The sequence below is a fragment of the Vicia villosa genome, linkage group LG3, assembly GCF_029867415.1.
Source record: "Vicia villosa cultivar HV-30 ecotype Madison, WI linkage group LG3, Vvil1.0, whole genome shotgun sequence".
Taxonomy (NCBI): domain Eukaryota; kingdom Viridiplantae; phylum Streptophyta; class Magnoliopsida; order Fabales; family Fabaceae; genus Vicia; species Vicia villosa.
This window is the reverse complement of record NC_081182.1, coordinates 219,193,077-219,207,951: the sequence shown is the minus strand read 5'-3', so window position 1 is coordinate 219,207,951 and position 14,875 is coordinate 219,193,077.

The following is a 14,875-nucleotide window of genomic DNA, read 5'->3' as shown; positions in this document are numbered from 1 at the left end:
GGCCTGCATGTGTTGCTGGTGGAGGGAACACGCTGAGGGTCGCACACATGATCAAGGTCATTGTGTTAACTAGGTGGCCATCAGGAGGCCACGTGGCAACGATCCAGCGGCTAAGGGGAGCGATTAACCCCAAATCCCATTCTTCCCATTTCATTTCATTTTTTCCTTTCTCTTTCCTCACTCCTTCTCTCCGATCTCTCTCTCTCTCTCAACCCTTCAAACCTAACCCAGAAACCACCTTCACACCACCGTGACCCACCCTTCCAACCACCACAAACCCCAGTTTCCGGTTGAACACTCAACCGGTAAACTCCACCATTCAAACCTATTCAACCCAAGCAACCCAGAACATACCTAAACCCCAACCCTAACCCTTCTTTAGATGAACCCTAACCTTCAATTGCACGAACCCTAACCTAATTGTTTCCAGAAATGCAATCGAAAACCAATCAAACATACAAATCACAAATTTAAACCCTAAGCTAAGTGATCCTTTGTGTTTACCTCTTGTGTTCTTGAGTTGTTGGAACGTGTGTGCTCCGATTTGATTCCTGATCTCTCTCCTTCTCTTGTTGTGCAGGTGACGTGAAGGCTAGCGCTCAAGAGATTTAGGGTTCTAATGATGAACCCTAAATTCTTACGTTCAAGGAGCTTTAAGTGAGGGTTCGGTGTTCTTAACTGCGCAAGGGTTTTCGTTCTCCAGCCATTCGTCCCCCTTCCCTTCTGATTAAATTTTCTTTTATAGTTAGGTTAGGATTTTAGTTAGGAAAAATTAGATTCAATCCGATTTAGGTTTTAGTTGATTTTGGATTTGATTCTGTTGTAAATTGTAAATCATTGTTTGATTAAATAAAGTTTTTATCTGATTTGATTTGCGTTATTTTGTTGAAGATTGTGTTGATTCTGGATTTGATAAGATTGAATGCAGATTGTATTCAGATTTTCTGGATTTGGGCTTTGGTTCATTAGAAGTTAGATCTAGGGTTTGAGTTTGGCAGCGGCTGCGCAGAGGAGAACGAAGGAGGAACAGTGGACGGGTCGATCTGACCCAGTCCACCTTAGCCCAGCTTCCAAATCCAACGCCCCATTGGGCCTAACCTTACTTAGCGCGTTCTGGCCCGTGTAGATCATTCACTCTTTAGTCCACTTAATCACCTTAATTAATTTCCTAACCATTTAATTAAATAAATAATATACTACTGATAGTACTAATTGTAACACCCGTATATTTTAATTTTTAATTTAAATGGAAATTTAATTAATAATTAGAATTATTGGTGGTTTGCGGGATTTAATTGTAAAAAAAGATGGTTTATGGTGTTGGGCCATGTGTGATGTTAAGGAATGAGGGGTGTTATGTTAGTAAAGGTCCTATTCTAATTAAAGCTTATTTTATAAAATAATAAGGAATTGAGAATAAGAGAAAGGAACGTGAAAAGAGTTTGGAACACGAAGAACGTGAAAGAGGAGCAATGGAGGGAGAGACCAATCAAGAACTCTTGGCTAAGGTAAGGGGAGACTCTCCGGTTATCATCTATTATCGCGTTCTTAGATAATGATATTGATTAGGGATGTTGTTGAGTCAATTGGATTATATGTTGGGTTTAGGGAGGTTATAAATTGATGAAAATTGCATGGAATACTGATTGATTATGTGTTATTTTGATGTGTGATGATGAATAATGATGCAATTGATGATTATCTGCCTGTATATGATGTTTGGGGTTAGTTTTGGACTTAGATTTGGTGAGATCGCAGGGTCTGACCCAGACCTAAAAGTCTGTGAAATCGCCAGTTCGCGCCGCATCACAGTGTTGGCGCCGCAAAGGCGAACTTGTTTTCTCACTTCGCGCCGCGTGCATATGTTGCGCCGCGAACGCGTTTGTGTAGTTCAGGTCGCGCCGCGAACCTTGGTTGCGCCGCGTGCTATAGCGTTAGTTGTTTTCTTGGAAAAATTAAATGATGTGTAACTTTCGAACCGTAGGTCTGTTTTTAGTGCCGTTTCGAGCACGATGAATCTTACGAGATAGCCTACGTGTTTAAATGATGGAATGAGATGTGAATCCAATTATTTTTTAAATATGGTTTTATTTCTTGGTGAATGATGTATTGTACATATATGTGATGAGATGTGTTAAATACATGCTAAGTTGAAATATTAATCATGTGACGATTTGTTTAATTGGATGATGTATTGTTGACATATATGATGAAATGTGACAATATAAGATGTTGTTTTGAAAAACATTATGATGTGATGATTTGTTGAGAATTATATGATGTTGTTTGATTTGTTTTGGAATGATGTGGATACATGAGTGTTCTTCTTATTGATGATGATGATTGATGTGGACACATGTATGTTCTTTAATGATGATGATGATGATTGATTGTATTTGAATGATGCTAATGTATATAAACATACTTTGATGATGATGATGATGACGATGATGATGATGAAATGGGTATTTGATGATGTTACTCATTAGACTTGACGATGGTATAAGTATGTTCATGTATGTTTGCATTCATTCATATTCATTGATGATGCTGTATCCATGATGATGTGTTGGATCAGTGAAGGGCATGATTCCCATTGTGTGGAATCTATGCTGGCAGGGCCGTATCTTGATGATGTTGGATCGGTCATGGGTTATTCCCATTTGATGAGGTTGGTACCACATGCATAGTGTCAGTTCATACATATGCATACTTTTATAACATGATTGGAAGTATTCCAGTGTTATAAATATTGATGATGTGTTGATTGCGTGTTTTGTTGAATTAATGTTGAGTATGTTTGTCTGTGTGAAAGATGTGTTCTGTTGACGTTTGTGTAAATGATGGATGTTCCTGATAATCTGAATATGATGAAATTGGGTGAATGATATAACTATGATGTATTGTTGTTTAAGATGCAATAACATTTGTTAACTGTGATGAGACTCACCCTTACTGTTGACATTTTCAGATTGAGGGTAGCTGCTTTCGACATGGTGAGGATTAGCTCATAAGTCAGTGTATTAGTGTAGCGTCAGGTGTCATGCTCTGATATTGTAATACTGGGGTAACGTTAGCTTAGAGTTTATGACGATAATCTATCGTGTTGTTATTGTATTAAATTCTGTGGGATATTGCATAGATGATGTTATGCTTATCCGTATGATGAATTTTCCGCTGTGTTAACATGAGATGTTTATGAGTTACGATGAATTGTTCCTTAGTGAAAGCATGACAATGGATTTATGATAAATTGGTTTAAATATGAATTGTGGCACCCTTGTTTTCATGTTTTACTCTGAATTATTTTATTAATTTTCGCGGGGTTTAGAAGGGTGTTACAATAGTGGTATCAGAGCAGGTCGGTCCGTCCGACCAATTGTCGAGTCAGTTGAGTTGCACGACAGTTGAATACTGTCGGCATATTATCCCTTGGTACACGACATGTGAGTGAATCACTGTCGGTACTTGGTTGCTTGTTGCGGAAGTTGGTTTGAAACAAGTGGGGGAGAAGCTTCGCTTCTCGGTTATGTTTCAGTTGTGAGATGATTGATTCAGTAGGCTGTTGTTGGCAACAGTGCAAGCGTTGTTGGAATTATTGTTTTCCTGAATTGAAGGCGACTTGGAATTAAGATTTGACTGGTAATTGAGTTGAAACATCTTGAAGGAAGATGATTAGAGCTAATTGATGATTATTTGTAGGAGAGGAAATTAGAAAGTTGCAATGTGTCAGCTCTGCTGGTGTGCTGCGAAGTTGTCAGTTGAGTAGCATTACGTCTCGGAAGAGGTTCAACTGCAAGTTGCAAAGAGGATTGTTGTGGTAATGTTCCAGAAATCCCACTTCGGCGATGGGATGTGTTGCTCAAGTTATAAGAATGTTTGGAAGTGAAGAGATATGATAAGGGGCTGTTTGGAATGTGATCGAGTTGAAGAGAATGAGTTTTGGAGTGAGATTTTCGTAAGCAAAACGCAGGAAAATTGCTGAATAGCTGCAGAACTTCGAAAATTCATAACTGGAGTTCTGCGCATCCGATTTGAGTTCCATTTGAAGCGTCGGAAAGCTAACGAGATGAAATTTGTTATAAAAATGGTTGCAGTAGCTGTAACATAATTAATTGTGACAGTATGACGTTGGAAAGAGGTGAAGTTGCGGTTACTCTTATTCTTATAACTAGACTTGTTTATTGGTACTTCACGGGATGTCAGTGTCAGTGTTGAACGGATTGAAGGAATAATTAGAAGGTTTGTTGAGAAGTAATTTTAAGAATTGAATGTACCAATTGAGGAGTTTTGGATATATCATATAGAGTGTTGCTGCATGATGTCGGTGTTGCATTTTTCGAGCAATGATTGGAAAATTCATATCTTGAGTTCCGAGTGTCGGATTAATGTGCCGTTTGAACCTACGAAGGGGAGAGATTATTTTCTACCTTATGGGAGAGTTATAAATACAGTAGATTAATCCTATAAGGAGATATTGTGAAGTCGGTTAAGGAAGCGTGAAACTTGTTGAATAGGGATGCCTGCTACCGTGATTGTTTGAAACAAAATTGAGTAGAACATGTTGTTGATGAATAAGTTGATGAGATGTTCGGTAATAAAGACGATTTGAGTGCCGATGGATTTTAGTGAGAAGTGAATTAGTAGTAAAGATGGAATAAACTTTATAACTCTTGGAATCGTATTTGTGATGATAAAGTAACGATAAGTATAAAAGAAGAATTTTAGAGGATTTCTGACACCTATTGAATGTGAGGAAGACTTTGTTGAGATGTCGAGTGGGATGATATTTGGGCACGAAAGATGTCATAGAATTTGGAGTAAAACCACGAGTTATGAATGTTGTCTTAGTCTTGCAGGTTAATTGTATGGTTCAAGATTCGAAGTGTTTAGTGATCATAAGAGTTGAAGTACCTCTTTGATCAGAAAGGGCTTAATATGAGGGAGCATAGATGATTAGAGTATATTTTTTTTAGGATTATGATTTTGGTTTGAATTACCATCCTAATAAGGAAAATGTTGTGCTATTATGTTGCGTAGGAAGTCTTTAAAAATGTCGGTGCTAATGGTGAAGCAGTTGGATTTAATTGGACAATTTAGAGACTTGAGTTGGTATGTGAAGGAACTCCTAATAGTGTTAGATTGGGTATGCTAAAGATGACTAGTGGTATTCTTGACGAGATTAGAGAAGGTCAGAAAGATGATGTTGAGTTGATCGATAGGTTGACTTTGAATTACCAAGGTAGAGGCGGTGAATTCAGAATCTACGAGAATGGTATAATGAGGTTGAATGATTGGATTTGTGTTCCGGATGTTTTGAGCTTCGGAAGAATATTCTAGAAGAAGGACACCGTAGTGAATTATTGAACTATGACGATGTTAATGAGTTTGGGTGCAAACTCGGAAAGGGACACTATTATGTAGTAACGACGGTGTATGCTTAAATATGATTTTCAACTAATATTGACAAATTTAGGACTTGATCACCCTAAATCTCTTGTTGGTAGTAGATGGAATCATATAGAAGAGATGAGCTTGTTTTGTTACCTTAATGGTTTAAGATGTGATGAATGCTGAGCCGTGGGAATAATCACTCACTACGTTTTGTGAACCTATGAAGAGGGGAATATGAAAGAGTGCAACTTGATGGACAAATGACTTAAGACGGGTAATCAGAGTCGCGCAGCGAAAGTGTGATGTGGAGTAGTGTCATGAGTACTACTCGCGGGAATTAATATGTCGGAAGCCTACATGGAGAATATGTGTTGATCTATATGCAACAATAATGAAAGATAAAGCCATGGAACGATTTGTCTCATCCATACGAATCTGTTGGTACCTGTTTCAAGCCCTAATTGCAACTAAATCAAGAAACCCTAATTTGGAGCTTTGAAGCTCGTTAATGGCGAAACCGTATACCTACGTTCAAACTCAACCAAACTATCCAGAAAGATTGCAATTATCATTATGAACATAAATATGTATTTGAATCATGCTAAATATGCAATAATTATTGGGATCGAGCATGAGAAAGTAAGCACAAACCGTGAGTGGTTGGGAACAATTCTCGGGGCTGCAACCTTGGGGAATGATGGAGAATCCTTCGGTGATGTCTCAGGAATGTTTCTGGAACCTCTAAATGCCTTGAATCGAGCTCTTCCTCAGAAACCAAATTTTGACTTCCTTTGAACTTTTTAAGGATTGATCAGGGTTCTTGGATGCAATTTCACGTGTGGTTTAGGTCTGCAAATGTTTGTGTTTATATATTGGACATATTAGGTTAACAAAATACAACAAATCTTGGTGAATCAGAGAGATTGGCATTTGATTGATCATGGCTTCAAATCTTTCTAATTTTGATCAATTTCAATCTTTCTCAATCCAATCTCTTTAGCACGAATTTGATAGTGAATATTGAATATGATTGATATTAGAAACAAATCAAATCTTTTCAATTTTTCCAAAATATTTGACTTGAATCTTATGATTTTAATGAATAAAAATTCGAATAAAATCAAATATCCATCATATTTTCGTGGCTTTCAGATTGGAGCTTTTAGATAACTTGTATAGCAAGATTGGATCTTAAAGTCATGGGCCTATTTGCAAAAAAAAAAATCATTTGGAAGCCTTTTATTTCACATTTTTTCTCTTAAAACGATCCAACTTTGACAAGGCATATCTCCCTCAGTTTTTAAGGTTTGAAGAATTTCTAGGACTTTTTGGAAACCTCAAGATGTGCTCTCTAAGCCACTTTGGAAGCTTTTTTCCATTTGAGGATTTTATCTTGGTGATATGGGCTTTGAAAAAAAACTGCTTTTGGTTGACTTTTAAAAAGGACATGTAATGTTTTGATCCATATCTCTCAAATGAAGCATTTTTAAACTTGTCATGTCAGAGACAAAGTTGTAGCGAATTCAATTTCCTTCAAAATGAGCTTTGTATGGGAAATTTCTGATGTTCCATGTGAAAGTTATGGCTGGTCAAAGTTCAGTTGACTTTAGGTAAAAAAACCCTAATTTAGAAACTTTAGGTTTTGTTGATTTCTGAACTTTCCTTGATGAATCATGATCAATACTTGATCAAATGATGAATGATACTTCAAAATAAGGTTGTTGGCAAAAAAATCAAGAATTTTGACTGTACTTTGACCACAGTTGACTTTTAGGTCAAACTAGTCGACTGTTGACTTTCTGAGCAATTGACTGAGCCATCCTTGGAATTGAAGTTTGTACTTTGCCATAGAGATAGTTTGAAACATCATAAGCCATATGAAATCCATTGGAAACTTTGATTCATTGATTTTCTTTAGAGAATTCAAAAACCCTGGTTCATTGATCCATTGTTTAGGAAAGTGCATCTTTGAGTCTTGAACTTTGGTATGCGCTTGAAAGGAGAAATAAGATGGGAAAATTTTGGGGTATGATAGCTGCCCCTGTTCAATTTTCTTAAACCTGAAGATGTAGATTGGCTTGTGTGCCTCTCGGAATATGAAGGTGGAAGAGGATTGAACACTAGAATACCAGGAAATTTGCCCTTGATGATGCAGGGACTTTTTCGGAGATGGGCTTAGAGATGCCATCCAGGAAGAGTATTGTCGGAGATGGGCTTAAAGATGCCATCCCGATGTTGAGAGACTTGATTGAGATGGGCTTAAAGATGCCACCCAGCTTGATAGACTTGAGAGTCAAAATACGTCGTACGTTAGATCGTATCTGAGGGATATACTTAGGATGAGTCTTACGTTAGACTGAATCCACTGTATTTATAAGTGTCAAAGTAAGTCGTACGTTAGGCTATACTCTTTAGGACGAGTCATACGATAGACTGGGTCCAGTTTGCATTGTTAAGTGTCTGGAAAACCGTGCGTTAGGCTGAAGGATGGGTCGTACGTTAGACCGAATCCAATTTGCATTTGATAAATGTCTGGAAAGCCGTGCGTTAGGATGAAGGATGGGTCGTGCGTTAGACCAGATCCCCTGTGTTGATAGTTTGTTTAAAATACACCATACGTCAGGTTGTATCCTAGGATGAGTCGTACGTTAGACTGGATCCTTAGATGTATTGAGAAGTGTTTGTTGGAGGTTGATCGTTTCAGCACCGTTCGTAGTAACTGAATTAGACTTTGGAAAAGTCGATCGTGTCTACACCGTTCGTGATGATAGAATTAGATCTTTGAAGGTTGATCGTGTCAGCACCGTTTGTAGTAACTGAATTAGATCTTGGAAAAATGATCGTGTCTACACCGTTCGTGATGATAGAATTAGATCTTTGAAGGCCGATCGTGTCAGCACCGTTCGTAGTAACTGAATTAGATCTTGGAAAAATGATCGTGTCTACACCGTTCGTGATGATAGAATTAGATCTTTGAAGGTCGATCGTGTTAGCACCGTTCGTAGTAACTGAATTAGATCTTGGGAAGATGATCGTCTCTACACCGTTCGTGATGATAGAATTAGATCTTTGAAGGTCGATCGTGTCAGCACCGTTCGTAGTAGCTGAATTAGATCTTGGAAGGTTGATCGTGTCCACACCGTTCGTGATGCTGGAATTAGATCTTTGAGAGTTGACTGTGTCAGTACCGTTTGTAGTAACTGAATTAGATCTTGGAAGATGATCGTGTCTACACCGTTCGTGATGATATAATTAGATCTTTGAATGTTGGTCGAGTCAGCACCGTTCGTAGTAACTGAATTAGACTCGGAAAGATGATTGTGTCTACACCGTTCGTGATGATAGAATTAGATCTTGAATTGGAGATTTTTTTTATCTGCTTGTACCTGTATTCTGAAAAAGGTAAAGTTAGTCTTTATGCAATGTCATGATGCATGTATTAAATGACGTGTCTCTCAAAATAAATGAGAAACTTGTATGTTTATTATGAAGTAATGGATGTAATGTATGAATATGTTTATGCTATGTATGGATATGTATGTATGATTTATGTTATATGAAGTATCTTGATTGGGACCCTGATGCCTCTTCTTGTTTTGAAGATATACAACTGGGGGTTTTATGATTTCTGCTTGGGGATGAGAACCATTTGAATGATTGATCTTGATGTACCCTGACTGGGGATAAGAGAGATGAATAACCCTGTTTGAAAGAGAAAAGTGTCGGGGAACCGGTAGTGTTGAAGATGTAAACTTTGTTGAGGAACTAAGTCTCTGTTGGGACGAGAAAAATTTAAGATATCTTCTTAAGGATTACTCTGTGGGGATATGATCTTGTGAAACCGACTCTGTAGGAAGGCATGGATGACTTGAACATCGCCCCCAGTGGTTATAGTAGCTGTCATTCCTGGACTCGTATTAATTGGAACACACTAATGAGTATTGATCGAAGTGTTCAACATGCCTTGCATAGCTTTGCCCCAGCTATTTAGGGAATTTGAAGAGATTCGCCTTGCGAGGACCTTATGAGATGTTTACTATGGGTGACATGCCCCTAGTACCCATAAACTTAGTATGATGCCCCATGTCGATTCGAAAGTAGCTTCAGACCCACTTAGGTGCATGCCCCTGATTGTTTGGCGCTCCTGAGAGATTCTTTGAATCTTGACCTGATTGCCCCAGTATTGACTAGATAAAGCATGTCATGCCCCTTGTATTCATTGACTTCTAGTCAACTGAGTCAGTTATAAGGGATGTTGCTGCTGAAATAGTTTCGTCTGTCGAGATGACTTTTAGTCATTAGTCGTACCCTGTGCAGATTCTTTCTGATGCTAACATTTGAAATTATGTAGCAGAATATGTTTAATAATGGATTCATGAGATGCAATGCATATGTCTGTCTTGAGTTTGTTGAAAAGCATTAAAACTGGAGATGTAAAAGCGTGATGTTTATAAAAACGTAATGTTTGTAAAAAACGAAGTATCAACTCAGCATTTGTGGTAACCTTAAGGAGCCAGGATACCTTTTTTGGTGACAGTATGCTTTCGAACTAACCATGCTTCAGTTAGGACTTTCAAGGTTTGTAACGTGGTTTGGTTCACGGTTTAAGAAACAAAGGATAACAGCTCAAAATTTATTTGTACCCATCCCAATCTTCGTGATGTTCTTCGATCCTATGCTCAGTTAATTCTGTGTTTAAGCCTTAGCAAAGCTTGAAGTTGTAACATTGATATTTGATGATGGTTAAAGTATCAGAGGTTTAATTTGGACAGGCAGTCATCCTTTTTTGTAATACTTTCTTTTTGTCGAGGATTTGTAGTGACCTCTTTTGAAATGTTTTCTTTTGTCGAGACTTTTTAGCAACCTCCTTTTTGACTTTGTTATCCCTAACTTTTGCCTGAACTGTTTATTTTGAGATTACAGTCAGCGGGATGTTTGATTTTCGATGAGTCTCCTTCATAGGTTTTGACTTAATTTTTCTTTTTCTTTTTGATAGATATTGACTTCCTAACTTAATGGTTACGGGTACCCATCATTACTTGTACAAAATGCATATTGGCATAACTGAATTAACTGAGTACCTACCCTGCCCCAGGTTATGATTAAGGGTTTTAAATTGTACAAGAAAGGAACTCCTACGCCTTAGGCTCAAAAGGGTTTACGAGGGATTCACCTCCTTATATCTTCACTGTTTAGGAATTGAAACAATGACTGTACATCATCAGCATAGTCTGTTCAAAAGCATCACTGTATGAGGTTGTGGTATCATTTTCGTCATCCTCCCTTGAAAGGCTTACAGCTTAGCAGGAGTTGAATATCACAAAACATAAGTATAATAAAGCCACAAACTGAAAAGAGCGATAGCGAAATAATTTATTCAAGACAAACATATGCAATGCACTGATGATGATTATTAAAACAGATAATGTATATCATGAGTCGAATGTTTAAACAAACAGAACAGAAATTGCACATGAAAATAAGTCTAATGATTAAAAGTTCATCCTTCTAGACATTAATCAGTCTTGTCGTGATTAGCCATGGGAGCGGTGATCACCACAGGAGTCTTGGGAGGGTTGAACTCGATTTCACTAGCGTCGATCATGTCTTGGATTTTATTCTTCAATGGCCAGCAATCATTAGTGTCATGTCCAATGTTGTCGGAGTTGTAAGCACATCTCGCATTAGGATTATACTGATGAGACAAAGTGTTAGGCTTCCGAGGAGGACCCCTCAAGGTAATTAGCCCTTTTTTCAGCAACTGTTGTAACACTTTAGCCAAAGCCGTGTTGACCTTTGTGAGTTGTCTTTTAGGCGCTCTATGTTTACGTTGTTGTTATGATGATGGTGTGGAGATCAGTACTCCCCCAACAGATTGGTTGTCTTTATTACGATGTTTTCGATTGTACACAGCATTAGCCATATGAGGTTCCTCAGGTGAGTTGAAGTCAATGATCTTGTCATTAATGAAGTCTTGAATCTTGTGCTTCAATTGCCAACAATCCTCTGTATCATGACCAGGACTATTCGAATGATAAGCACATCTCGCATAATACTTGTACCTAGGAGTGGGATTGGTAGGAAATGAATACGGAGGTAATAGAGTTATCAAGTTCTGATTGAGCAGTTGTTGCAGAACTTGAGACAGCGGCATGTGTAACAGAGTAAACGATCACTTAGATTTGGATCTCCGATTATCTGAACTACCTTGCTGCTTATGTTGACTCTTCTCCTTCTTGATCAGAAGTGTCTTTAATTCTTCTTGCCCCTTGGCCAAGTTAAGGATCATCTCTTGGAACTGGTTGTTCTGAGCCTGAAGATTTTTGATAGATTGTTCGAGATCCATTTTCTCATTGAAATAAATAGCGGAAAGATGAGAGACCCGCTTTAAAAAAACCTGTGATGCTATGTTTATGAATGCCATGTGTATGCGTAAGTTATGTTTTCAAGGATTTAAAGGATTTTTAACACATATTTAAAGAATAGGAAGAAACGAAATAAATTAGTAACTCGGCTGAAAAACCAGTACATCATAAGTTTTTATAGCTATACCAAAAGGTGCTGAAAATAAAAATAAATAAAACAAAAGTAAGTAGAAATCAATCTTCAAGCCGGCGCTTCCTTTTCATACCCCTGATCTCTTCCTTATGAGCTTTGATCATTTCATTCCTTTCCTGAACAAGTCTGTCAATCTCTTGTTCCCATGAATGTATTTGATCTGGAGAGATAAAATCCTCAATCTTCCACTTACGGGAGAAATAGTCAAGCATACCGTCTCTCTCTTTAGCATCAGCTACTAACACTGCTTTTTCAGCCTCAACCTCATGTAAACGCTTTTCAAGATCAGCTTTTTCTTGTCTTAAGCAAGCAACAATGGCAGCAAGGTCTTCGTCTGGAGCGGGTACATAAGGCTCCCCTTCCACAGGGATGACTGGAGGAGTAATCCTTGGAACTATATGTGTGTCAGATGGATATGGTATTCCAAACTCAACAACTCGGTCATAAATCCATCTAAAATAGAGGTTCGAAGGAATATAGTTTCATAATCCCAAATCTCTTATACCCACCTTTTTTTACCTCGTACCAAGCTTTAATGAAACAACCCTTCTTTCCGGTTGTATCGGAATCGTAGTCGAAATTTTCCGCACAAAGATATATGGAGCGTGGCTTATCTTTCAAAGCAAAACCAAATTGGTGTCGAGCAAGGACAAGGTTGTAAGTGATTCCCCCTCGGGTACCAAGAAGAGGCACATTAGGTAATTCTCCGCAACGATCAAATAACTGGGTCCCCTCAAACTCTTTTTGATACCAAATGATGTCATCATAAGAAAGCTTCATAATTCTCTGAATCCAAGTCAAACCTTCTTCATTTCTTATCACTGATCGGGGTAAGTGCGAAATAAACCACTTAGGCAAAAGAGGAATACATCCAAGAACACAACCTTGTCTTTTTGATGCTCGAGCGTGGATAGAATGCAATAAATCACCAAGTAGAGTGGGGACAAGATTCTTGCTAAGGAAGATCTTAATAGCAGCCCTATCAACAACTTTGTCATGGCATGCTTTTAGCACATCCCTTTGTTCCTCCTCGGGTACACATCTTCTGATCAAGCCATCGAGTCCCTTCTTGTATAGGAATGGATCATCCCATAAGTAGAACCTGCAATCATGTAAAAACTTTTTCTTTCGGTTATAGTCAAAATCGTCAAGTATAATACCACCTACCAAATAGTTCACATAGTCGGCGAACCAAGGCACACCAATAACAGCGAGGATATGTTCATCAGCGAACTCGTCCTTTATTGGGCGCGTATCTTCTGTTTCTTCAATAGGTGACATTCGAGACAAGTGGTCATCCACAGTGTTCTTAGACCCTTTCTTGTCACGAATCTCCACATCAAACTCCTGAAGGAGCAAGATCCATCTTAGCAACCTTGGTTTAGAGTCCTGTTTAGCAAAAAGATACTTCAAGGCAGCATGGTCAGTATAAACAATGACTCTAGAACCCAACAGATATTGCCTAAACTTATCAAAGGCATAAACAACCGCTAGCAACTCCTTCTCAGTAGTTGCATAGTTCATTTGTGCAGGGTTCAGCACATGACTTGCGTAGTAAATAACATGTAATAACTTTTCTCTACGCTGTCCTAGAACCGCCCCTACTGCAATGTCACTGGCATCACACATGATCTCAAAAGGTAGAGACCAATCCGGGGCTACAACAATTGGTGCCGACACTAATTTTTGCTTTATAGTATCAAATGCTATGCCACACTCTTTATCGAAAACAAAGGCTTTGTCCTTAACTAACAGTGTAGTTAACGGTTTTGCAATTTTAGAGAAGTCTCTTATGAATCTACGGTAAAAACCCGCATGCCCTAAGAAACTTCGAATACCTTTTTCATTCATGGGAGGAGGCAATTTTGCTATGACTTCTATTTTCGCTTGGTCAACTTCTATTCCTTTATGAGAAATTTTGTGACCCAAAACTATACCTTCACGTACCATGAAATGGCACTTCTCCTAGTGGAGGATTAAGTTGGTCTGTTGACATCTTTCTAAAACAAGAGCAAGGTTAGTTAAACAATTATCAAAAGACTTACCAAAAACCGAGAAATCATCCATGAATACTTCCATATGTTTCTCAAGCATATCTGCAAAAATAGATTGCATGCATCTCTGAAATGTGGCCGACGCATTACATAACCCGAATGGCATTCTTCTGTAGGCAAAAATACCAAAAGGGCATGTAAATGCGGTCTTCTCTTGGTCTTCTGGTGCAACAGCTATCTGATTATACCCCGAGTATCCATTGAGGAAACAGTAATAGTCATGACCCGCTAACCTTTCTAACATCTGGTCGATGAAAGGCAACGGGAAGTGATCTTTTCTGGTTGCCAGATTTAATCTTCGGTAATCTATAGAGACTCTCCACCCTGTAACTGTTCTTGTGGGAATCAACTCATTCTTTTCATTCTTAATTACCGTAGTTCCACCTTTCTTAGGCACCACATGAACTGGAATCACCCATGAACTGTCAGATATTGGATAGATCATCCCTGCGTCCAAAAGTTTTACCACCTCCTTTCTAACCACCTCCTTCATCGCTGGATTTAGTCGTCGTTGAGGTTGGACAACCGGTTTGTGATCATCTTCCATTAAGATTTTGTGCATGCAAAGTGTTGGACTTATTCCTTTCAAGTCTTCAATTGACCATCCAAGAGCACTTTTATGCTTTTTAAGAACTTTGACAAGCTTATCTTCTTGAAGGAATTCAAGGTGAGAACTTATGATAGCCGGGCACTTACTTTCAGTGTCTAAAAAGACGTATTTGAGATTCTCCGGTAATTGCTTTAATTCAGCCCCCTTCTTTGGTTCATCTTTACTTCCCTCCACTAACGGTTGCCTTAGGTCCTCCCATCGGTTGTGGCGAGAATTTTTGACAAATGATGTCTCCATCATGGCTAAAACTTCACTGTCT